Here is a 24,044-nt window from a genome sequence, read left to right on the forward strand (position 1 = left end):
TCTGGACACTGCATGGTGGGACTGGACTGGATCTCACGGGTTCTGGTTCTGGTGCACAGCTATCTGGTCACAGCACGGCTCTACTGGGTTGGATCTTTGGATTCTGGCAATAATTCTTAACAAGAAAGCAGCACAGCAGAGCCAGGCTGTTCTTTGGTTCCCCTTAGAGGTCTGGGGTAAATTCTGGTTTCTGGATTTTTAAAGGCCAAGCTGAGAAGGGTTCAGCTCTTTCAAAGTTCTGGAGTCTAGAGTCTCGAATATGGATTTCTCTTGCAAACTGCTCTGCTAGCAATTGGTTGGTGGGTGAATGTGTGTGTCTTTCTAGGTCCTAAGGTGTCTCTATTTATGTATTTACTAAAGGGGTGGGTATGCTGAATTATCCTAAGCACAGCCCCTAAGTATTCCATTAGCTAAGGTCTTTCCTCTCCCTTGATTGGAGTAGCAAACAGAGTGCCATAATGACAATGTGGTTTATGATGCAGGAAAAACCTCCCCTTTGTTTTTGCACATGAAATCTACTTGTCATATAATACATATTTACAGTTTTACAAACTGGATAGTAATAGCATATCTACATCACATATTTTGTGGAGCAAGTATTAATCCAAGCCCCGTCGCTGTGAGAGCTTGGGCCCGGATTTGGCAACTTTTCGCACTTTTGGTCCGGGACCCAATGTCTGATTTGCTCACAATTTTATACATATGTGCGCATGATATCTGGGCATAATCATGTGACGTTTCATGCTTCTGACATCAATACAATTGCTACGAAACCCGAATTTTCACTACGCCTTCTCAGAACATCGCACAGAGTTCTGAGTCCTTTTAAAATGTGCCCAAAAATTTCACATTAACAATACTGTAATTTTACAATTTTTACAAATTCGCACAGTCCTTCATCAGTCGTTTTCAAAAATATACTTTTCTGTGCTTTGAGAATCAACAAAAATGTCTTTTCCCGCCTCCAAGGTTTCTGGTGGCTCAAAAGCAATCCCTGCCTTCTTCCTCTGGCAGGGGCTACTGTGGACACCTGAATGTGATTTTCTGTCTTTTTGGTGGGAAGCAGGAGAGGTGCCTTTTGTTGGGGCAAGCTGGGGAATTGGCTTTGTAGTTTTTGGCTTGCATCAGGTTACTTTAACTCACTTTGTTAAGTTTTTCTTTAATGAAAATAAACGTACAATTTTAAACCAGGCAAACAGAACTCTAATCCCAGTCTTTAAAACATAGAGATGAAATAGTTGCATCCTATATTACTTTTTAGCATGTCACTTAATTCCAACCATTTGATTTTAACTGCACAAGTTTAAGCTTCTAATGCAAATAAATGACAGCTGTCATACAGGCGGCCGGTGGTGCTGCGCCCATATTTTGACAGATTTTCACAGGCCAGCACACTTTTTAATGTGGATATTCTGATGATAGATTCTGCTTCTCCTGATATTATGTGCTCTTGTTGATTCCTTAAATGAAGTGACGGGTAACACCCAGCAAGGATGTTGGATATTTTCTGATGTTTTGAACCTTTATTTGTATTTTCAGCAACCAAGAAAAAGGATTTCAGAGCAATTTCTGGGTTTCCTTGCAATAAAACACTGCCTTTCATGCAGTTTCCATTTTTCCCTGGTAGGCAGCCCAGTGACAGGTTTCAGCAATGATCTCCTTCCACTACTGACACAGGCAAGGTAGATTGGCAGCCATCTTTTCCGGTTTCACAGCGCAATTTTCATAGGTTTAGCGCGCATAGGGCTTTTGCGGCCATTTTGCTGATTTTGGTGCCACCAGCACACAGTGATGCCACAGGGCAGAGCCTAGTGGGTCAATACATCCCACAAGCCCTCCCCCTCGCGATTTGACTTTTGACCGCCCGTCAAGGGGAAGTCGCGAGATTGGGATGTTCAATTTTTTTCTTTCTGGTCCAAATGGCAAAATTAATTTGCTTCTCCCATCAGTGGTCGATCGACCGGTTTTCCTTGCCGATTCCTGAAGAGAGTATGGAGCGATACCCCAGGCCCCTTGGATCTTTACATCCAGTCCCTGGGTGCTCCTCCCTGATACTTAGGATCCATGGTTTCAAATTCTAGGATGACAAAGCAGAGCATATTTGTAGACATGTCCCCACCACTATTCATGCAGTGGGGGCATACATATACATTTTGACATCTTTTCTATTTGCAATTTATTAATTATACAGATGGAATCATTTTTTATAGTTGGAATTCTAGGGAGCTGTAGTGGTCCCCTCTGGGGTTCCAGATGAATCCTCTAGTTGCTGCAGAGTGTGCCTAGGATGGAAACACTTCAGTTGGTTGATGTGGACCCACTTATCTTCCCCCTCTGCCAAACTGCCTTTGGGGATATGGATTTTGTAGGTGACTGGTGAGATTTTGTCTACAATTTCAAAAGGACCTCTCTAGCTAGGCAAACATTTGCGCTGTTTGGCCTGGTTCCTTTGGAAATTGTATAAGTAGACCCGGTCTCCTACTTGGTGTTCTTTTCTAGTAGTCTTTAGGTCAAGTGGGTCTTCATACTGTCTGCAGACCTTTCTAGATTTCGCTGAGCATAGGCAAAAGCATGTTGAAGGCGTTTTCTCAGATTTTCAACATACTCATGAGTTGTGGAGGCATTGATCAATGTCTGCTCTTGGGTTCTGTAGAGCAAATGCTGGGGAAGCACTATCTTGCGTCCAGTCATCAGCTCAAACGGTGACATTTTTGTTGCAGATGAAGGGGTAGATCTGATGGCCATCAGGACAAGAGGTAGTTGGATGTCCCAACTTGGCCCAGAATCTGCCACAAACTTTTTTAATATGCTTACAATTGTCTTGTTGTATCTCTCCACTACACCACTAGAGGCTAGCAGGTAGGCAATGTGTAATTTCCTTTTGACCCCAAGTATCTCCACATCTTTGTCATCACTTCGCTAGTGAAGTGGCTACCTCGGTCTGACTCGATCCTTGGGATAGTCCAAAACGCAAGAAGATGTGGTTGATCCTCAGGGCAGCTGTTGTTTCTGCCTTGCAATTTGGGGCCGGGAGACATTCCACCCATTTAGTGAACAAGCATGTCACGGTCAACATGTACTTGTTCCCCCTAGTGGAGCGAATCACGGGCCCAATAAAATCGACTTGTAAATCTGACCAAGGTATAGTCATCCCCCTCTTTTGGAGAGGCGCACGGTGTGTGAGGGATGTTGGCTGAAATTGTGCACACACAAGACACCCCTTCAAGTATTGGTCAAGGTCCTGCCCCATGTGTGGCCAGTATGCAACCTCTCTTAAGATTTCAAGTGTTGTATGAAATCCCCTATGACCGGCTGTGGCCGCATCATGGGTGTGACTTAGCATCAGGCTTCGGAATGAGGTAGGGACCACCCACTGATCATGGCCAGATAGGGATCTTCTCACCAAGAAACCGTCTTAGATTCAGAACATTTTTGGACATTTCATCAACACTCTGAGGTCCTCTTTCCATATGTAATCGTTATCCGTCAGGGAAAAGTTCTCAAGGTCCTCAATGTGTTGATAAAACTTACCAATTATTGGATCCCCTTTTTGAGCCATAATCAAATCAGCATCTGGGGTCTCCTTACTCCATTATGCAGTTGAGAGTTCAGTGTAAGCATTTGACTGGGACCTAGTGATAGCAGTGACCTGGATTTTCCCCAACAGGGATGCGATCTCAAGTAGATCCCCTTGGATGGCTCCAGTTTTGGCCAGCTGATCAGCTAGGTCATTTCCAGTTTTGTCTTGTCCCTCTACTTTAGAATGACTCTTGATCTTTTTCCAGTAGATGGTCATCCTATTCGAGGTGACCAGATCATCAATGTTTTGGATTAATTTCCCATGTTTCAATGGTTTGTTATTAGCACATAGCATACCTCTGGTTTTCCAGTTAACCAGGTGCTCCACGAACCCGTTCCGTACATAATCCGAATCTGTGATTATGACCAGTTCGTGGAGTTGGTGTTGGACAGCAGTGAGGATGGCTTGATGCACAGCCATCAACTCTGCCACTTGACTACTTCGGGGACCGATTTTGTACCCAGCCGAGGGTTCTGGGACATCATTCACCCATGTATTCCCCACACCGGCCACAAGTTCTTTTTCCCCGTTGTTGTCACCATGGTAAGAGCATCCATCCACATAGACAGTGGGCATTCCCTCACACTGGTCTTCTTCAAAGACTTTGTGCGGGGAATTAAGGTATGCCTCCATGTTGTCCTTACTTTTAAGACTTTCGTCCTCGAGACAGTTTTTTCTGGTACAATCATGCAAGTCAGCCAGACCTTGCGCGAGGGGACTTTTTTTGTTTTGGCCATATCTGACCTCCACAAGAAAGCCTTGCATTGACAGAATCCAGGAAGTAATTCGGGAATTACTCACATTTCTGGGCCGGATTCTGTCACTTTGGAGATATTGCAGAGGCTGGTGTGGAGTCTCCACTATGATGTGTTCCCCCTGGATAAACGGGCGGTAATTCTTCAATGCCCACACCGTTGTCACGAGTGCTTTCTCACAATCGTTGAATTTTTCCTCCACAGAGGATAAAGTTTTACTCGCATAGGAGATTACTTTATTGACCTTGTCATGCTTTTGGCACAATACTGCAGTCAAGCATGTATTTGCGAACCCTGTCTCCAAGAAGAACTCCTTGTTTTTGACAGGGTAAGCTAGGCAAGGCACTTGTGAGAGGCTTCTTTTGAGTTGTCTTAATGCCTCGGCTTGTTCTGGACCCCACTCCCACTTGACCCCCCCCTTCAAAATATGGATCAAGGGTCTTGTGATCTATGCGTAGTCCTCAATGAACTTTCTGCTGTAACTAGTTAGTCCAAGGAGGCTCCTTAGTTCCCGCAGAGTTGTGGGGTTTTTTAATTTCTGGAGTGCTTCCACTTTCTTTTCCTGTAGACAGAGACCCTGAGGAGTAATCTCATGCCCAAAGAAATTTACACGGGTTTTACACCACTGTGCCTTTTGAAAGGAGAGTTTTGCTCTGGCAGCCCACAACTGTGTCAGAACATAATGGATCTCTGCTATGTGTTCCTCCACAGTTGAGCTTTTGACTAAAACGTCTACTACATAGGCCAAGTTACCCCTCTCACCCAGGTCGGGCATAGCCTTGTGTAGAAAAATGTTAAATTAATTGCCGGAGTTGATGTATTCGAAGGGAGTTCGGGTCCATGTGTACTGCTGCCCCCCGAAGGTAAAGGCCAGCTTGTATTGGTCCTCCCTACTGACAGGTACAGTCCAGTACCCATTGGTCAGGCCAATGGCAGTGAATACCCTTGACCCTTGGATCTGGGCCAGCCCTTGGTCTATGTAGGGAAGAGGCCATCGGGAAGTATTGTTGAGCTCCCTTAGGTCGGCGCAGAGTCTCCACTGGCCGTTTGGCTTCAAAATCCCCAGCACCAGATCATTGAAGGTGCTGTGGACTGGACGAATTATCCCACGGGACTCAAGGTTCTTAATTATTTCAGTAAGGGACTCCATTGATGCGAGAGGCAAGCGATATTGCTTCACAAACACTGGAGTCATGCCAGGGTCCGTGGGAATTGTTTTTCTTTTAATTTATTTTTATTTTTAGAAACCAAACAAAACAACAAATACTACAACTGTTTAGGATGTACATAATCAGCATCAAACCATCACATTATACAGTGTTATTCTCCGTCCTCCCCCTCCCACCCCACAAACTAGAGCCGGCTCACTCATGTCATCTACAGGAGCATTTTTGGGAATCGCAGTACTTATGCACTCATCCGAGTCTTCTGTATCATAGTTGCCCTGGTGGGGGTTTGCCATAGAGGTCACCAATTGTCGCCAGGCTAGCAAAGGCCCTGCTTCCTCTTCTCCCCCCCTAGTAACCGCTTCAAACCAAACTACGGATTCCGCTTCCGCCCATCTTAGGAGGTCCGCCCACCATAGCTCCACCTTGGGTCTGTGGGCTGCCTTCCAGCCCATTGCAATCCTGCGCTTGGCCAGGATATTGGCTAACTCCTTCATTTTGCTTATGTGCTTTAAATCACGTGGCCTGGGAAAAATCCCGAGCATGCATGGCCAAGCTGATCCCACATCCAGCTCCACTCCCCCACCAGCTAGTTTATTTTTAACCTCATCCCAAAATCTGTACACCTTCGGGCAAGCCCAGAACATGTGCAGCAGCCCCGCTTCCACCTCCCCGCACCTGGGACATTTCTGCGTAGCCGAGCCTCCAAACCTTCCTATTTTCCCAGGAGTCAGATAAGCCCTGTGAGTGACATACAATTGGATTTGCTGGAGTCTCGCATTCCGGGACACCTTTTTATGGTACCTTTGGGCTCTCTCCCATTGCCCTTCTGTCATGGGTCCCCCTACTTCATCCTCCCAGTCCTGTCTCAGTTGAAGCAGCTCCTTTCCTGCCTTTGCTCTCCGGAGCTCGTGTATCCTTGATATTTAGTGCCCGCCCTCCGAAACATCATACATCATGTCCAGGGAGGCATCAGGGTCATCCGCTAGCACTGTCTCAGGCCATCTCTCCCTCACCCGTTTCCTGAGCCTAGCATAGGTTATATACTGGCTTCTATGCACCCCTATCTCTTCTTACAACCTCTGAAATTCCAATGCCTCCCCTTCCTGCCATATGTCCCCGAGGGTGGCCAAGCCTACCGGTTCCCAGTATCTACGGACCGCCTCAAACAGTTGAGAGTCGTTCCCACATAGCGCCACCAGCGGGGCCTGCTGAGAGAACGGATCTGGGTCACCCATCGTTCTCCACGTTCTGCGCCAGACCTCCCAGCCCAGCTTTAATAGCCTCCCTCTTCCCACCAGTTTGTTCTTTTGCAGCCACACCACTTCTCTCAAAAAGTATGGGGCCGAGTCTCCCCGCAAAAGCCTAGCTTCCGCTGAGTCTTCCGCCGACAGCCACCTGGCCACAAACAGCAGCTGCCCCGCCAGATAATAAAGCTCAAAGTTCGGCAGGCCTATGCCGCCCTTGTCACACGGATTCTGGACTCCCTCAATTGCTTTCTCCATATTATGTTTGTGCTCCGCCTCAATCTTATGATAAATATTTACTCCAAGATACCTAAATGTCACAGTCTGCCATGGTATTGGCAGGATAGGCAGCCTCTGTAACGGGACATTCTTATATCTACCCAAGGCGGACAAACTAGACTTCCCAGGGTTCACCGATATGCCCGAGAGGGTTGCATAACGGTCCATCACCTCCAGCACATACTGGAGGTTCTCTTCCGGGTAGCGCAGATAAAGGAGCATGTCATCTGCATACAGCGATACCAGGTGTCTACCACTTATCGTGCTAATCCCCACCTCCCCGTATTGTTGTCGCAGGCATATTGCCAACGGCTCTAATGCCAGAATGTATAACATGGGTGACCAGGGGTATCCCTGTCTGGTCCCCCTGCTGAGTTGCCAAGTATCTGAGATTATGGATCCTGTTTTAACTCTTGCCATCGGGGTGCTGTATAACAACTGGACCCACCTGATATATCCAGATCCCATTCCGTATCCCCTCAGGGTCGCTTTCAACCACGGCCATCGCACCGAATCAAAGGCTTTAACCGCGTCTAGCGACACGATAGCCAACTCGCCCGTGTCTTCTTCAGTGTAGTCAATGATATGGTGTAGCCTCCTATGGTTATCTGTAATGTTCCTGCCAGGGACATAGCCCGTCTGATCTGGGTGAATCAGCTTACCGATCATCCTCTTCAGCCTATTGGCCAGCACTGCCGTAAGTATTTTACTGTCGTGGTTGAGCATGGACAAGGGTCTGTAGGACCCGCACTCCATGGCCGGCTTGCTTGATTTCAGGAGTGGGATGATCATTGCCTCGCGGAGGGACAATGGCAGTTCCCCCTGCTCATAGGCCTCGTTAAACATGGCAAGCAGTGGCTGAGGCAGCTTCTGTTTGTATGTCTTGTAAAACTCACTAAGCAACCCGTCTGTCCCGGGTGCCTTGCACGTGGGAAGATGTTGGATCACCACCTCCAGCTCATACGAGGTAACAGGGGCATCCAATTCTACGCGTTCTAGGTCATCTAGGCTGGGCAGCTCTATGTCCTCTAACATGTCCAGTATGTCTTGACACTTCTCCTCCCCTGTGTCCTCATGTAAGTGTCTGTAAAACTTGAGGAACTCCTCATTTACCCCCTCCTGGGTATTACAGATGCGACCTTCCTCATCCCTGATCTCACTGATCACCGAGCGGGTGGTCTCACACTTATACAGCCAGGCCAGCAATCTGCCCGGTTTATTGCCCCCTGCGTGTAGCCTCTCCGTGTATTTCTTGTAATTTAATCTACATAGTCTATCCCAGAGTCCACTGCAGGTTAACTGTAGGTCTTTTATCTTGGCGCTATTCTCATGGGCGGTGTCCTCATGTCGTGTGAGACCCTCCAGCTCTCTTTCTGTTTCCTGAAGTTCCCTTTCAATGCCCCCCTGGAGCCCTTTAGATTTTGATATGGCTACCCCGCGCACCACCACTTTAAATGCCTCCCATAATGTTCCCACAGAGCGTACACTGCCCGTGTTTATATCAAAATATTCCTCGATGGCCTCCCTCAGATCCTCCCGGAACCCCTCATCTTGTAATGCCTCAGTCCTAAGTCTCCATGTCGGGATCCGCGCTCTGGGAGGGTTGATGTCGCCACTCTACAACCAAAGGCCAGTGGTCGGATAATACCCGGGCCTTGTATTCCGCTCCCACCATTTCTCCCGCTATCCCAGCAGCTACAAACACATAATCTAGCCTCGTGTGCAAGTCATGTGGCGCTGCGTAGTGCGAATATTGCCTTTCCATTGGATGCAGCCTTCTCCACACATCCTCTAGGCCTAGGTCTTTTAACATTGTCCCCAGCGCTTTGGCCGCTGGCGCCAGCTTCCCTGCTTTGTCAGCTGACCTATCTATTCTAGGATTCAGGGTGCAATTAAAGTCCCCCGCCACACCACCGCACCCCCAGCCAGGGGGCTAATCTTGCTGTAAAGGGACCTAAAATAAGCCGCTGTATCGTGGTTGGGGGCGTACAGATTTATGATATGCACTTCCCTGTTCTCCAGGAGTCCTGTCACCACCACCATTCTGCCCTCTGGGTCTACCAATGAGCTGAGCACCTGAAACGGCACATGCGGCGCCACCCATGTATTAACCCCTCTTGCATACGCTGAATACGTAGCCCCCACAACATTACCCCTCCATTTTCTCCTGACCACCTCCAACTTTTCCCTTGTGAGATAAGTCTCCTGCAGCAGGGCTATGTCAATGCGCATCCTTTTTAGATAAAGCATCACTTTATTACGTTTCAAATAGCTATTGAGGCCTCATACGTTTCAGGTCACGATTCTGAGATTACCCGATGCCATCTACTCGGTATGTTCCCAATCCACCTCTCCCTTTAATGCTTCTCTTGATGGCCCGTTTTCCGACTCTCCCCTTTGCCCCCCTCAACAGTTCCCCCCTCCCTGTTCCCCAACTCCACTCCACTGCACATAACCCAACCCCTTCCCCCACCCTACCCTACCCCAACAAATGCCCAGCTCCATCCCTGGATCTCAGGCCCACACGTGTCTGGTCCTATCCCGTATCCGAGGACTAGGACCCCACGGGGCGTCACCGATCTAACAGTGACCTAACTAAGTATATTACTATTGGGTTCAAGGGATGCCTCCTAGGAGCTCCCACTCGTCTATTTTAGGATTGGTGCGTCCAACGGGTCCAGCCAGCTAATACTGCAACACACTCCCCACAAGCTTAATTCAACTCTATATTCAAGTCCCAATGTCTTGGCCATGTCACCCTAGGTGCCACAGCTGCGTGCTACTTATCTTCCGCAGCTCCCATCTGGATATCCGGTTCTTGAGGTCGGCCCTGCATATCCAGCCAATCCATCACCTCAGTCGGCGTCTCGAAAAACGGATTTGTTCTTATAAAAAACTTTCAATTTGGCTGGGTGAAGCAACATGTAACGATGGCCTGCTTCCTTTAGTCTCCTCTTTACCGACCCAAAGTTCATGCTACTACGTTGTACATGCAACGTATAGTCTGGGTACGCCGTGATTTTTGCTGACCCCTTTTCAATCGTTCCTCCCCTCCGGAAAAATTCGAGTATCTTCTCTCGATCTCGATAATTCAGGATCTTTGCGATCAGCGGCCGCGGGGGGGTTCCTGGGGGCGGTCTCCTTGTCAATGCCCTGTGCGCCCCTTCAACCGCGAACCCCTGGGTCAGCGCCTCGTCTGTTATCTCCTGCAAGAGCATGGTTTTCACATATTCTGTGGGGTTTGACCCTTCCATTCCTTCTGGCAAGCCCACTATACGAATCTTATTGCGTCTGGCGCGCCCCTCTACCTGCTCAGCTCTGTCTTCCAGATTGCCCACCCGTTGCACAAGGGCATGGAGCTCCTTTCCATGTGTGGCGCACGCTGACATGTTCGGGGCCATCTCCTTCTTCAAGGCCCCAGTGCGCTACGCAATCGTTCGCACATCCTGTCTCAGCAGGTTCACTTCCTCCTGGACCGCTCCGATCTTGAGGTCCACGCCCTCCTGCAACTCTTTCATAGCCAGGCCCAGCTTAGTCTCCCAGGCCACTTTTAAGTTTGCAATCGCTGCCAACACCTCCTGGATCAAGCCCGGTGTCTCCGCCACTGCCGTGGGAGTCTCCTTGCTCTTTCCCCCCTCCGCACCTGGGGGCGACTTGGCATAGGCCTCCATCATGGGTTGTTTGATCCTGGGTCTAACCACTTTAGAGGACATCCTGCTATGTTATCTGGGTGAAGGCCAGCCGCGCCTCCCCCCGCACGAATGTCCGCGTGGCCACAAACCACTCTCAGCGGTCCAAGTATGTACTTGTCTCTCCCCTCGCACCCAGAGTGGGCTGTGTCCTCCCACGTACTCGTACGTACTGTCGTGGCTGCGGTCTCTGTCATATTCCTTCTGTGGCCAGTGCTCGAGTGCGCACACCGATCCACTGCACTCCCTTTATTCCCCCCTTCCGCAATAACGAGGCCATCCATCCCACAATGCAGTTCCAGATGTAGTACTCCCGTACCCAGGTTCAGGGGGGCCGCCTTAAGTTGTCAGGGGATCAGCAAATGTCTCGCATCAGCCTCCTCAACTGACCTGCGCCGATGTTTCATGATAATGGCCCTCCAAGGTCGGGCCTAGGTACCCCCCTTCAGTGTTCCGTATGTCTATTGGGCCCCACGGTGCCGCGGTGTCCACTACGCCCGTGTTTCCAGGAGGGGGCCCAGCGCTCCTCGCAGTGCCAGCGACCGCCCTCTTCTCAGGCAGCCCAGCTCAAAGGTGTTTAGAGCGTGTGGAATATTAGTTGCAGACTACTGGCTGTCTCTATGGGATCTCTCGTATCACCCCGCGTGTACAGAGTCTGATCCGCAGCGTTGTGAAATACTGCCACCGCCGCCGCTCACTCGCTCGCGTTAGCCCCAGGGTCCACAGTTACCTTGTTGCCAGCCCACTAACGAGCATCGTGCTCTGAGCGCAACATTTGCACTTTCTTCCCCAGGGTGCACTGCCACAATGTATCTTCCTGGGTTCCACTGGCGTTCGATCCGACTACACTGCGGGCCCAGCGTCAGCTTGCAGTTCGTTCGGCGAGTCTCATCAGGTTCAATCCGTGGATTGTACAAGCTCCGGGTGCGCGCGCCTTCAGATGTGTGCTGCCTCAGTGAAGTCCTCCAGCCCGCAAAGCAGCAGCGCGTCCCGGGCAATCCAATACTCCTCCTCTGCTTCTCAACGCCGCGGTCCGCAACCGATTGCAGATTTTAGCGTTCAATGCGGGTGCCCTGCAGGTCCCACATTTGTAATTGCTGCGGCGCTCTCGTGACGCTCGATGTCCTCTTTGTCTCTGCCGCCATTTTGTTTCCACTCTCCACTTCGGGGCTCGCGACGAGCAAATGAATATAACTCAGCAACCGAGCCTCTCACACGCCTCAAATGTTCAGCGAGTGTAGCTGTCGTCTTCACAAGCAAAGATGTTAATTTTCAGTGCCGGCTGGCCTCCGTGCACGCACTTCTCCTCCAGGATCATTTTAGGATCGACGGAGCTCCACAAGAGCACGTCCCTTTACATGGCCGTCCAAGCCACGCCCCCGGTCCGTGGAAATTGTTGTTGTGTGAATGTCGTCGCGACCACAGTCGTATGAGTCCACCGCAAAGAGATCTTGAAAATCTAAGAAAACTTGTTTCAATTGTTGCTTCTGCTCCAGAGTCTCACAGGCATCAGCTAGATTGACTCTCTCTTCAACCATCTGCCTGAAGCCTGGAAAGACCTCTGGTTTTGCTATCTCAGCGTCCTCCTCCAGCTGGGTGGAGAAGTCCCTGGTCAAAGTGCTGATTTGGACTGGTGGCTTCAGATGGGGAAGGCAGTCCTCGCGGACTTGGAATATCACCTCATCCCTCCTGAAGTCACAAGTCACATCTTCCTTAGCATAAGGGCAGGAAGTGTACACCAGGAAATTCCCCCCATGCCGGGTGAAGATCCTGTCTGGTGTTGTGTTGTCATCACTATCACTGTCAAAACAGTCCTTGGCGATTGGTCCTAACAGTTCATTACCTAAATCTATGGAAAAATGTAGGTCATCAACCGCCATTCCAATAATGGTGCCCGCGGCTAGAGTGATACTCTTTAAGTCGCTGTTATCCACCTCTATTGGAATGGTGTTGTGTTCTATATTGACTGGTGGTGTCGGGTTTACCCCCAACCCTTGCTGTTGGAAGTTAGCATTAAGATGAATATAGGCGTCAGGGTTTTTCAGTTTCTGTCCTCTTTTCACTTTCACTTCCAGTGAGAATTGTCGGGTCCTTTCTGGGATGGTGACTTCCTCTCCAATCTGAATTTCAACTGCATAAGGCAGCAGTTAAGCTGACTTAACTGCTTTCTTTGTGTCATCAAAGCCCATGGGATTATCGCTAATCGGGACCAAGCTTTGAAGTTTATTAGGTCCAAACTAATGGCAAAGCGATTGAGAATGTCACTGCCTAAGTAAAATGCAGCAGGGATATCTGGCATGTCCCAACAATTATGGACTATGCTCTTGTTGCCTATGGAAATTCTGAGCATACACCTGCTAGGCAGGAGATGTTTGGAATTGGGTGTTTCCAGGTCCATTTCCCATTTGTCTATCAGTTTAAATGTGGTAATGGCTGGATCTTTTGGGAGTTTGCGGAACATGGCTTCGCTGATGAAGCTCTTACCGTTGTTCACACACACTCGGGCGAGAACAGAGTCCTTCCCTTCATTTAACTGAATAGGGATGAACAACTGCTCTCCAATTCTTTGAATATCAGCCAGGCTTTGAGCTGATTTCTCATCTTTCTGAACTATAGGAGTGGGATTTTCTGATTGTGAATTTGTAAAGAATTTCAGAGTGTTTCCTTCCAGTGTGGAATGCCACTTTAGACTGGAAGCAAGGTTGATTTTCAGAAATAGAGAGGACCCCCATCACCAGTTTGCTGTACTACTGCTATTACTGTCACGTCTGGGATTTGGTTGTTCTGGAAGTGAAATTCTATTTGGGCAGGTTTTTGTTCAACCATGTAGCATGTGCCGTTTAAACTAACATGGTTGACACTCTGTTTCAATTTTATCGGTCGGTTAGTCTGTGTCCAGAGGACCTTGTTTACACAATCTATTAGGGGTGACAACCTTCGCAGGATGTCATTCCCTAGCAAAAAAGGGGTGCCCTCTGGAGTCACAATTATGACCGGGTGCTTCACCTTGTGTCGCCCAATTTTAATGTCGAAATCCGCAGTCCCCTCGATGGGAATTTCCTTCCTGTCGAAGTTCTGAAGTTGTCCAGGAAGAGGGATGAGAGGAATTTGGTATTTCCCGAATTCAGTTGGTCAAAGGCCCCTTTTGACAGAAGGGTAGCTTGGGATCCAGTGTCCACCAGTGCCAAAATTGTACACTGTCCCTGTATCTGGACCGGGGCATAGAATCTTCCCTCCTTCTCCTCAAGGGGGCACAAATAATGTACATTTTTGGACAACTGGTGGGTTAGTTTCTTGGTTTTGGACACTGATAGGGAGGTGATTTGGGCAGGATTCTGTTTGGAGTCTTGGGAATCCAAAACAAAAGGGTGACAGCTAGATATGGGGGAAGTTTTGGGTTTCCCCTGGTCCTGGTTCTGGGCGGTGGAGGCAGTCACCCAGATGGGTTTGAACCAGGGGATTTTCATGCTGATGATTCTGGGGATTGATGATGGGCGGTGCTAACTCAGTCCCCACATCTACCCAGTCTGGATTTGGATCCTTTGGGACCCATCTTTCTTTGGGAGGAGTTCCCCCATCTCTGAAGGAGAAGATCCTTTTCCCAGAATCCTCTGAGGACCCCTCTCCTTCAAACTGGAAGACTTGTACCTCCTCCTCAAAATGGGTCTTTTTGGGCTATTTATTTCTCCTACTCCCTCTCTGCTCCTTGGGTTGCAGACTTTCAGGGGCAGGAGATTTTGGTTCTGGTTCCTAGCTTTCCAGGGGCTTTCTACAAGTGGGGAAGGAAGCTTCCTCCAAGGCTTTACACCCCCTTCCCCTTGTGCCTCCTCCCTGGGAACCGGTGGGTTGTTGGGGTTCTTCCCCCGTCATTGCTCTGGAGCACCAGGTCCTGGGTTTGAGGCATTCTGCGCCGCCATGCTCATCTGAGGGTTCTGTTGAGCCCTCAGCATGCGACCCAGATCCTGTGCCATGTTTTGGACCTGGCGCTCTAGTTGTGAAACCCGCTCAGGCTTGTACTGGGTCCCCATTTCTCCCCTGGGCTAGTCCCGGTAAGGGTAGCTATCCCTTCTCCCAAAATACCCTGTGTTAGGAAAGGTACCTCCACCCTTGGCCTCCTCTCTCCCGGATTGGGTTGTCTGGGCTTAGGAAAGTGGGGAAAGAAGGATGATTGTTCTGGGGGTTAAAGTTTTGCGGGTACCTCGGGAAGAAATTCTGTCCAGTATTTGGGGGATTACTGCCCTCCTGGGGGAATTGGGGAGGGAAGTTCCCTGGGTTAGCTGTGGTCTGGTTGGATCCCCCCTCCTTGAGCTGGAGGAGTCCACACATAACCCAGGATGGGTCTATTGCCCTTGTAGCGGGGGCTGATGTAGTCAGTGGAGTTAGGGGTCCCATTTGTGGGGTTGCCTCCCTGGCTCCCTGTTTGTGATTGGCCAGAGTGCCTTCTCGGCTTGGGGTTGCTTTGATTCTGTGCAGGCAGGTTTTTAGGCCCCCCCATCTCTAAATGTAAAATGGGGGCAACCTTCACCTCCGCCACTTTAGCAGCAGCGGGGGTGTTGGTTGTTTTGGGGCTTTTTGGATTATTTTTCTTTTCCACAGGCTTTTGCACCTCATAAATGTGTGTGGCTTGTTCAATGACCCAGTCTAGTGATCTTTTCTCGTGAAAGTCCCTCACTAGCTGGGTCATGATGTACTTGGGGAGAGCATGGAAGAATGTATTTTCAAACTCTTTGCTGTCAGTGCGCACCCTTCTAATGGTCTGCGCAAAGGCACGCTTTAATTCTTGAACAAATTCTTGTGGGGCCTGATCTTCCCCACATTGCAAGTTGTAGGCTGCCTTGCGAGCCTCCTGAGGATTCCTGTGCACAGAAAAATGTTTTAAGATGGCCGCCTTATACGTGGACCATCTAGAATGATTCTCCAGCCCCGCAAAGAAGTCGGAGTACTCGGGAGAGAAGGTCCATTTCACATATTGAATACAGCTTTGGCTGTCCTTCAAATGGAAAGTTTCCATCATTTGTTCAAAGAGCGCAAGGTGCTCCCAAATTGAATATTTCGCGTTTTCATGATAGTGCGTGATGCCGCTCCTAATGGCCTTAATTTGTTTTAGGGGATCCTTGAGCAAGGCTCTTTTGACCTTGTTGGCTTTTTTGGTTCGGGTGACCTTGGTCCACTCCTCCTCTGACTCAGAGGCACTGCTACCAGAGGTGCCTGTCTGGTCTTCTAGGCTCTCCCGGATTCTGCGAGCCTGGGAATGTCTGCAAGAATGTGGGGGCCTAGTTTCTTGTGTCCTGGGGCGCTCGGAGGGGTCTTGTGATTCCTCCTTGAGCCAAGGATTTGCTGAGTACACCCCCACTGTCCTAGCTGGGCAGTGGTTTTCAGATTGCCCTTAGTGGGCCTACTCTCATGGAGTTCCCCACTAAATTTTACAGTACTTGGGAACCCATACCCAGATGCCCGCCCATCCATTCCTGGGAGGTGCTGATCTATGAGCCCCATATTCCTCATTGGATTGAAGTCTGCCATCCCTGTGGCCCTTGGCTCATGTGCGTCAGTGGACATGGGGGTGGCAGAGTCCAGGGACTGGAAAAGATGAAGGCCTCTGGTACTAGGGTTCCTGAGGTTATGCTCAGGTATTTCCCTTTCCCAGCGGACCTCATCTCTCTCAGCCCCTGCTCCCTGTTGCCATGCATGAACCTGAGCTTTCTGTTCCTCTATCAAGGACTTGATAGTCTCTATCAATTGTTCTTGCATAGCTACCTGTCTGTGGAGCCTGTCATTTTTCTCACAGAGAGACTCATTGTCTCTCTGTGCTTCCTGTGTCATTTTAGAGTACTGGGCCAGTTTTTGCTGCAGGAGGGTTACCTCCTGAGTCCAGTCCTTACTGGCCTGATCCTTCCTTGCTAGAGCATCTTCCACCCTCCTGGTGTGCTCTAACAGTTTTTCATGGTCTTTTTGGAGGTCACCCAGCCCCTGAAGGGCCAGGTGATTTTCTTCCATCTTTTCTTTTAAATAACTGACCTCCTGGCCTAAGGTGTCCCTTTCTTGAATAAGAGTACCCCTCTGTGCAACCAGGTCGTCCCTCTATCTTTGGAGCGCACCAGCTTTCTGGCGCTCCTCATCAAATTCTGCCTGGGTGTCCAGGTCTTTGAGGATTCATTTATTATTTTCTTCTTTTTCCTGGTCGGCGGTTTTGCAGGGTGACTACATGCTCTGTGCATGCTTTATTAAAGTTTATTTGCTGTTCCAGCTTTTTCTGGCTCTGTAGTAGAGAGTCCAAACTTTCTTGGTTCTTCTTCTGCAGCGCCAGCACTTTGGTATCCTGCTCTACCTTCTCATGCTGCAGGATACACATATCTTCTTTTATTATTGTCAGGTACTGCCTGGTTTCATTTTCTGATTCATGGCTCCTTTGTAGCCTTTGCTCTGGAGAGTCCAGATCCGTTTGGGCTTGTTCTAATGATTGTAGTTGCTTGTTTGCCAAATCTAGGTTTTCAGCATATTTGTCCTGTATTGCTCCAATGTGGAGGTACAGATATGCCGCTATTTTGGCAATTTTACTTTGCTCTTCTTTTACCTTAGGTGCCATATACAGTTCACTCAGTGCCATCTGTAATGGACCCTGATCTTGCCATGTATTCAATCCTGTTGCAGTGGCATGTTCTTTGATTGCCTGCAACCAAACATTCTGATCCTGCTCTGTCCATTCACCCCTGACAAATAGTTTGTGCAGTAGGTGTTCTTTTGCCATATTGATTTCTACCACGGTCGCCATTCCGGAAATATTAATGTCCTTTCTTACTTATAGGAGTTTATTTTAGTTTTGCAAAACAGACCAATTCCTTAGAGCGTTCCTATTGAGAGTTGCTTTTCACAGTTTAACACAGTGTGGTAGCCCAACAGGGTTTATGTACCTCGTCAGTTAGCACGCTCTATTAGACTGTCTGTCACGGCTCGCTCCCTTCGCTCCCGTTCCCGCCACTTGGGGACGTGTTTTGGGGTTTCTTCCCTACTGGACATTTCCTCCGAACCTTATGCTACAGTGTCCTGATGAATTGGGAGCGCTAAAACCTTATTTCCCAAATTACTTCCCTTCCGGATCCATTCCAGGTTTTTGGCAGCCAGCATGCTACTGCTGCTTTAATCAAATGACTATGCTTCCCAGAATGCCTGGCTTCTGTCAGGAAAGGAAGAAGGCGATGGATATGGCAGGGGAAATGTGCACAAAATACACAGTAAACAACCTTGAATATAACAACGTGCATTCAATACCCAAAACTCGTGTATACCACTATATGAAAAGGAATGTAGGGTAAGCACTTAGAACCTCCTTATGACTGAAAGGAAAGTCGGCAAACTCCTTACCCACTATGCTATTAGAGATACTGACAGCGCTAAGCCCACGTAGAGGGCAAGCAGGGACAGAATCTGTAAGCTGACACTCTAGACGGTACTGAATAATGAATTTGGAAACAGTACTCACAAGGTCCGGAATGACCACATGAATGCCAGTACTCACGAAGACCGGAAAGACCACTTTGATGTCCGTATTCACGAGGACCGGAAAGACCACTCAAAAGTCAGTACTAACCCACAACCCTGTAAATCAAACAAGAACCCAGAAGGCAGTAAAGGCAAAGAGTGAGGATGACTAAATACCTAAGCCCAAGTCAAGAGGCAAGAAGGAATAGTACAGTGTGGAAAACAAAAGATAATCACACAGGAGCTAGTTACAACAGCTTCCCACACCTAATAATAAAATAGGAAATAAATGTAAAAGTGTAACGGAAAACATGGCATGGATCCCAATAGAAGGCAAGGATCAGGAGCAGTGAAAACGATATCAAAAGGGAAACTTTCCCACCCATCCAAGGTGAAAAGGCAGGAAACTAAACCTGTAAAGGAAAGATTAATGCAACAAGACTTTCAGTAGCAAAGGACAATTTCTAGGAAACAGTGAACACAGGCAATGGGCTACAGCAAAAGGAAAGCTCAGAGAAAGGCTGCCTGCAGACAGAGAAAGGGAGAAAGGGATTTCCAAAAGGCAGAAATCAATTAGGCATACAAATACGAATTCCAGGACAAGGAACAAGAAACACTAACTAGAAACTGGGCACAAAAACTAGGAACCAGGAACAAGGGACCAGTCAAGACAGGAACGCTGCAACAATGACCAGCGCTGGACTGAAGCAGACTGAGGCTTTTAAAGCTGCTTAACGAGCACACCCCTCAGGCGTGTCGCCTGCTGCACCTGCAGCCACAGGTGTTGCCTATCCTCCACCCAGCCTTGTCCTGCAAGGGAGGAGGTGAGGCAGTGAGCCAGGCATTCTGGGAAGCATAGTCATTTGATTAAAGCAGCAGTAGCATGCTGGCTGCCAAAAACCTGGAATGGATCCGGAAGGGAATTAATTTGGGAAATAAAGTTTTAGCGCTCCCAATTCATCAGGACACTGTAGCATAAGGTTCGGAGGAAATGTCCAGTAGGGAAGAAACCCCAAAACATGTCCCCAAGTGGCGGGAACGGGAGCGAAGGGAGCGAGCCGTGACACTGTCACAAGTGGTATGTCTAATTCAGAAATCCCGGACACGAGCCCCCAATCTTGTAAGTGATTTCCACCGGCACTTCACTTAAGTCAATGCCTAGCGTGGGATGCACAATTGAAACCCTTAATTATTTATGTCTGTAAGTTCTTTTATTTCTGAATGATGTACCACTTATATCACGCCCCTCTCTTTGAATCCCCCGGGTCACACTGAAATAGGAAGCAGGCTGGTTTGCCAAGTTACAATATTTATTTCATATATTTCACAATATATATATCACACTATTTTAATGGTGATACAATGATCACCAATGGGGTGAGGTCACACTAACAATCTCTTTAATCTCAGCGAGTAATGATAGGAAAAATAATGCAGCACAGAAATAATACTTTTGTGTGGGTTCAATCAAAATGCAATTTGATTACTCTTTCCCCCTGCACACTACTCAATCCCCCCAATATGCAATAGAACGAGATGGAAGGAGAGAAAACAGGTTTCAGGAATACAGAATTCAATAAAATAGTATCAATCCCAATTTCCCCCCAGCAAACACCAGAGAAAAACAGAATTGATTGTAAACTTGTGAAAAATGGTTTAAAGTTGGCTTTGCATGAATGGTAAAAACACTGAAAATGGATTTCATTCAGTGAAATTGTTTCAATAATAGTTGGAGCCGCTTTGTATGGTTTCAGACAGACACTAGCAATGATTATAGAGTAACTAGCAAGTTGAAAACTTAATTTTGAGGTTGGGTGCAATGAACAGCTATTTCACACGTTATAGATTTGAGTCAAATTTAAAATTTGCAGCAAACTTTTCCGCGCACGCTAAGCACGATTGCGGATAAACTATAAGATGTGTGAAAAAATATAAGCTGAGATGCGGTTTTGGGTTCATTGGAAAGCTTAGGATGTTAGCTACAAGTAGACACTTAAATTTTGTTGCAAACAAGCATGGGCTTTTAAAATTACAAACAAGGTTTCTTTACACTAGGGGTAGACTATGAAGATGCAAACTACACAACAGCGCAGCCACCATCCCAGGATATCTCTGGATGGTTTTGCCTGCCGAGATGCTCGCCTTTCTTCAGAACATATATATCAGCGGAAATATGATTTTAACACTACTAGTACAGAATATAATAGGGATGAGATGGAGAGTTCAGGCAAGACAAAATATTCTAGCAATGCAAGTCTGGATATAATAGAGAATGGGTTTGGATATGGATGACTTATGGACAATACATATGCTAGTGACAATCCTAGGCTATGGATACTCACTACCAATGTTTGGACAGCACCGTCAGGGATAAAGGTCAGTCAAGATCTCTGGACAGGAATTCTGCTAGGCACACCGGACTGGACTCAAGGCGCTCTGGTCTGCAATCAGCAAGGTACTCTGGACACCGCACGGTGGGACTGGACTGGATCTCACGGGTTCTGGTTCTGGTTCACAGCTATCTGGTCACAGCACGGCTCTACTGGGTTGGATATTTGGATTCTGGCAATAATTCTCCACAAAAAAGCAGCACAGCACAGCCAGGCTGTTCTTTCGTTCCCCTTAGAGGTCTGGGGTAAATTCTGGTTTCTGGATTTTTAAAGGCCAAACTGAGAAGGGTTTAGCTTTGGAAATGGGCCTTTCTGCTTTCAAAGTTCTGGAGTCTAGAGTTTGGAATATGGATTTCTCTTGCATAGTGCTCCGCCACGGTTGGTGGGGGAATGTGTGTGTCTTTCTAGGTCCTAAACTGTCTCTATTTATGTATTTACTAAAGGGGTGGGTATGCTGAATTATCCTAAGCACACCCCTAGGTATTCCATTGGCTAACGTCTTTCCTCTCCCTTGATTGGAGAAGCAAACAGAGTGTCATCATGACGATGTGGTTTATGATGCAGGAAAAACCTCCCCTTTGTTTTTGCACATGAAATCTACTTTTCATATAATACATATTTATAATTTTACAAACTGGATAGTAATAGGATAGAATAGGTATTCATCCAACCCCCGTTGCTGTGAGAGCTTGGGTCTGGATTTGGCAACTTTTCGCACTTTTGGTCTGGGACCCAATGTCTGATTTGCTCACATTTTTATACATATGTGCGCATGATATCTGGGCATAATCCTATGAAGTTTCATGCTTCTGACATCAATACAATTGCTACGAAACCCTAATTTTCACTATGCCTTCTCAGAAAATTGCACAGAGTTCTGAGTCCTTTAAAACGTGCCCAAAAATTTCACATTAACAATACTGTAATTTTACAATTTTTACAAATTCGCACAGTCCTTTGTCAGTCCTTTTCAAAAATGTACTTTTCTGTGCTTTGAGAATCAACAAAAATGTCTGTTCCTGCCTTCAAAGTTTCTGGTGGCTCAAGAGCCATCCCTGCATTCTTCCTCTGGCAGGGGCTACTGTTGACACTTGCAATCTGCATATCCTTTCAGCCAAGGAAGTCCTTTGTCTCTCCCAGGAACAGCAGCCCAAATCTCCTCCCCTCTTCATCCACACCTGAATGTGATTTCCTGGCTTTTTGGTTGGAAGCAGGAGAGGTGCCTTTTGTTGGGGCAAGCTGGGGAATTGGCTTTGTAGTTTTTGGCTTGCATCAGGTTACTTTAACTCACTTTGTTAAGTGTTTCTTTAATGAAAATAAACTTACCATTTTAAAACAGGCAAACAGAACTCTAAATCCAGTCTTTAAAACATAGAGATTAAATAGTTGCAACCTATATTACTTTTGATAGCATGTCACTTCATTCCAACCATTTGATTTTAACTGCACAAGTTTAAGCTTCTAATGCGAATAAATGACAGCTGTCATACAGGCGGCCGGTGGTACTGCGCCCATATTTTGACAGATTTTCACAGGCCATCACACTTTTTAATGTGGATATTCTGACGATAGATTCTGCTTTTCCTGACATTGTGTGCTCTTGTTGATTCCTTAAATGAAGTGACGGGTAACACCCAGCAAGGATGTTGGATATTTTCTGATGTTTTGAACCATTATTTTGTATTTTCAGCAATCAAGAAAAAGGATTTCAGAGCAATTTCTGGGGTTCCTTGCAATAAAACACTGCCTTTCATGCAGTTTCCATTTTTCCCTGGTAGTGTCACGCTCACCTGATTCCCACGGAGGCGCAGGTCTGGCTTCGAGTGCTGATGCTTCTTCAATGGTGAAGCGCAGGACTCTGATGATGGACAGGAAGGGCCCCTCTACTCTGGCTTTTCTGGCTCGCAGGAATATTCCCCTTAGGGTCTGGAAGGATGAGTTCTCCATCCTGCTTCTGATGCAGGGGCGCGTTGAAACCCAGTTACTTCACTGGATTGAGGTTAGATGGGAGCTGACACGGTGAGCGTCCAGCTGCGAGGAGCAGAACAACGCAAAGCGTGAGTTGCTGATCGGGCGTGGTTTAAATAGCTTTGGAAGAAGTTCCAGGCATGTATCCTTCCACCGATCAGGTATGTATCCTTCCCCGACCACACCCAGGTGGAAAGTAGTCCCACAGTTAAAGTAGTTGCATTCAGGCCTCAAGAGGGCCTGGATGTAGCAGCAGGGTCTGCATCAGGTAAGTGCACATTAAAACACTTGAACACATGTCTAGCTTTATGAGCCTGGCGCCTAAGGCACCATGACAGGGGTCCAACATGAGCCTGGCGCCTAAGGCGCCAGGACTGTGTCCAAAGGGCCCCAGCTTGGGCCCGCTGGCACTTCCCTGGGGGGAATGATGCCTGCCTCTGGGGTTGCTGGGTCGGACCTGGCTCCTTAGAGGTAGGCATCATGACAGTACCCCCCCTCAAGGCCCCTCCGAAGGTTGTTCCCTCCGGGGGTTTTGGCTTGTTCGGAAATCTCCGGTGGAACCTTTGTATTAATCGAGGTGCGTGAACATGGTTACTAGGCTCCCACGATCTCTCCCGAGGTCCATATCCCTTCCAGTCAACAAGATAGAAGAGTTTTGACTTTAACACCTTGGAGTCTAAAATGTCTTTATCTTCGAATTCTAATTCCCCTTCAATTTGAACTGGGTCTGGAGGCTTGGACAATTGGGTCCCTGGTTGTACTGGCTTCAAAAGTGATGCATGAAAAACTGGATGAATACGCATGTTAGACGGTAAATCCAGTTTAAAGGCCACGGGATTGATTATAGCCTTGATGGGATAAGGTCCTATGAATCTGGGATTGAAGGTTCGTGGGCCCTTGAGGGGTAAATGTTTTGTTGCTAGCCATACCTGGTCTCCTACTTGGTAAGGAGGAGTTTTACTTCGGTGCAAATCAGCATTTTCTTTATACTTTTTCTTGGCTTGCTGTAAATGAGTTGCAGCTTCTTTGAAGGCTCGGGTTATTGTGGAATGCAGATGATTTACTGCGGGCATTTCCAGGGTCAGAGGTGGATCTAGGTCAGAGGTCCGAGGATGGTGACCATACAAAGTATAAAAAGGAGTATGTCCGGTTCCAGAATGCACTGAATTGTTGTATGCATATTCTGCGATCCAAAGGATGTCTTTCCAATTTAACTGGGATTGGTGTAACATGCACCGAAGACATTGCTCGAGAGTCTGATTGGTTCTCTCGGTTTGCCCGTCGGTCTGGGGGTGGTGGCTGGTGGATAAACGCACATCTATTTGTGCTAGTTGGCAACATTTCTTCCAAAAATGGGAGATAAATTGACTTCCACGATCCGAGACTAATATGGAAGGAAAACCATGTATGCAAACTATATTTTCCAGAAATTCCTTGGCCAAGGTGGAAGCTGAAGGCAAACCTTTTAAAGGGATAAAGTGGGCCATTTTG

Source organism: Ambystoma mexicanum, chromosome 6q, assembly GCF_040938575.1.
Source record: "Ambystoma mexicanum isolate Mex_15411 chromosome 6q, UKY_AmexF1_1, whole genome shotgun sequence".
Lineage (NCBI taxonomy): Eukaryota > Metazoa > Chordata > Amphibia > Caudata > Ambystomatidae > Ambystoma > Ambystoma mexicanum.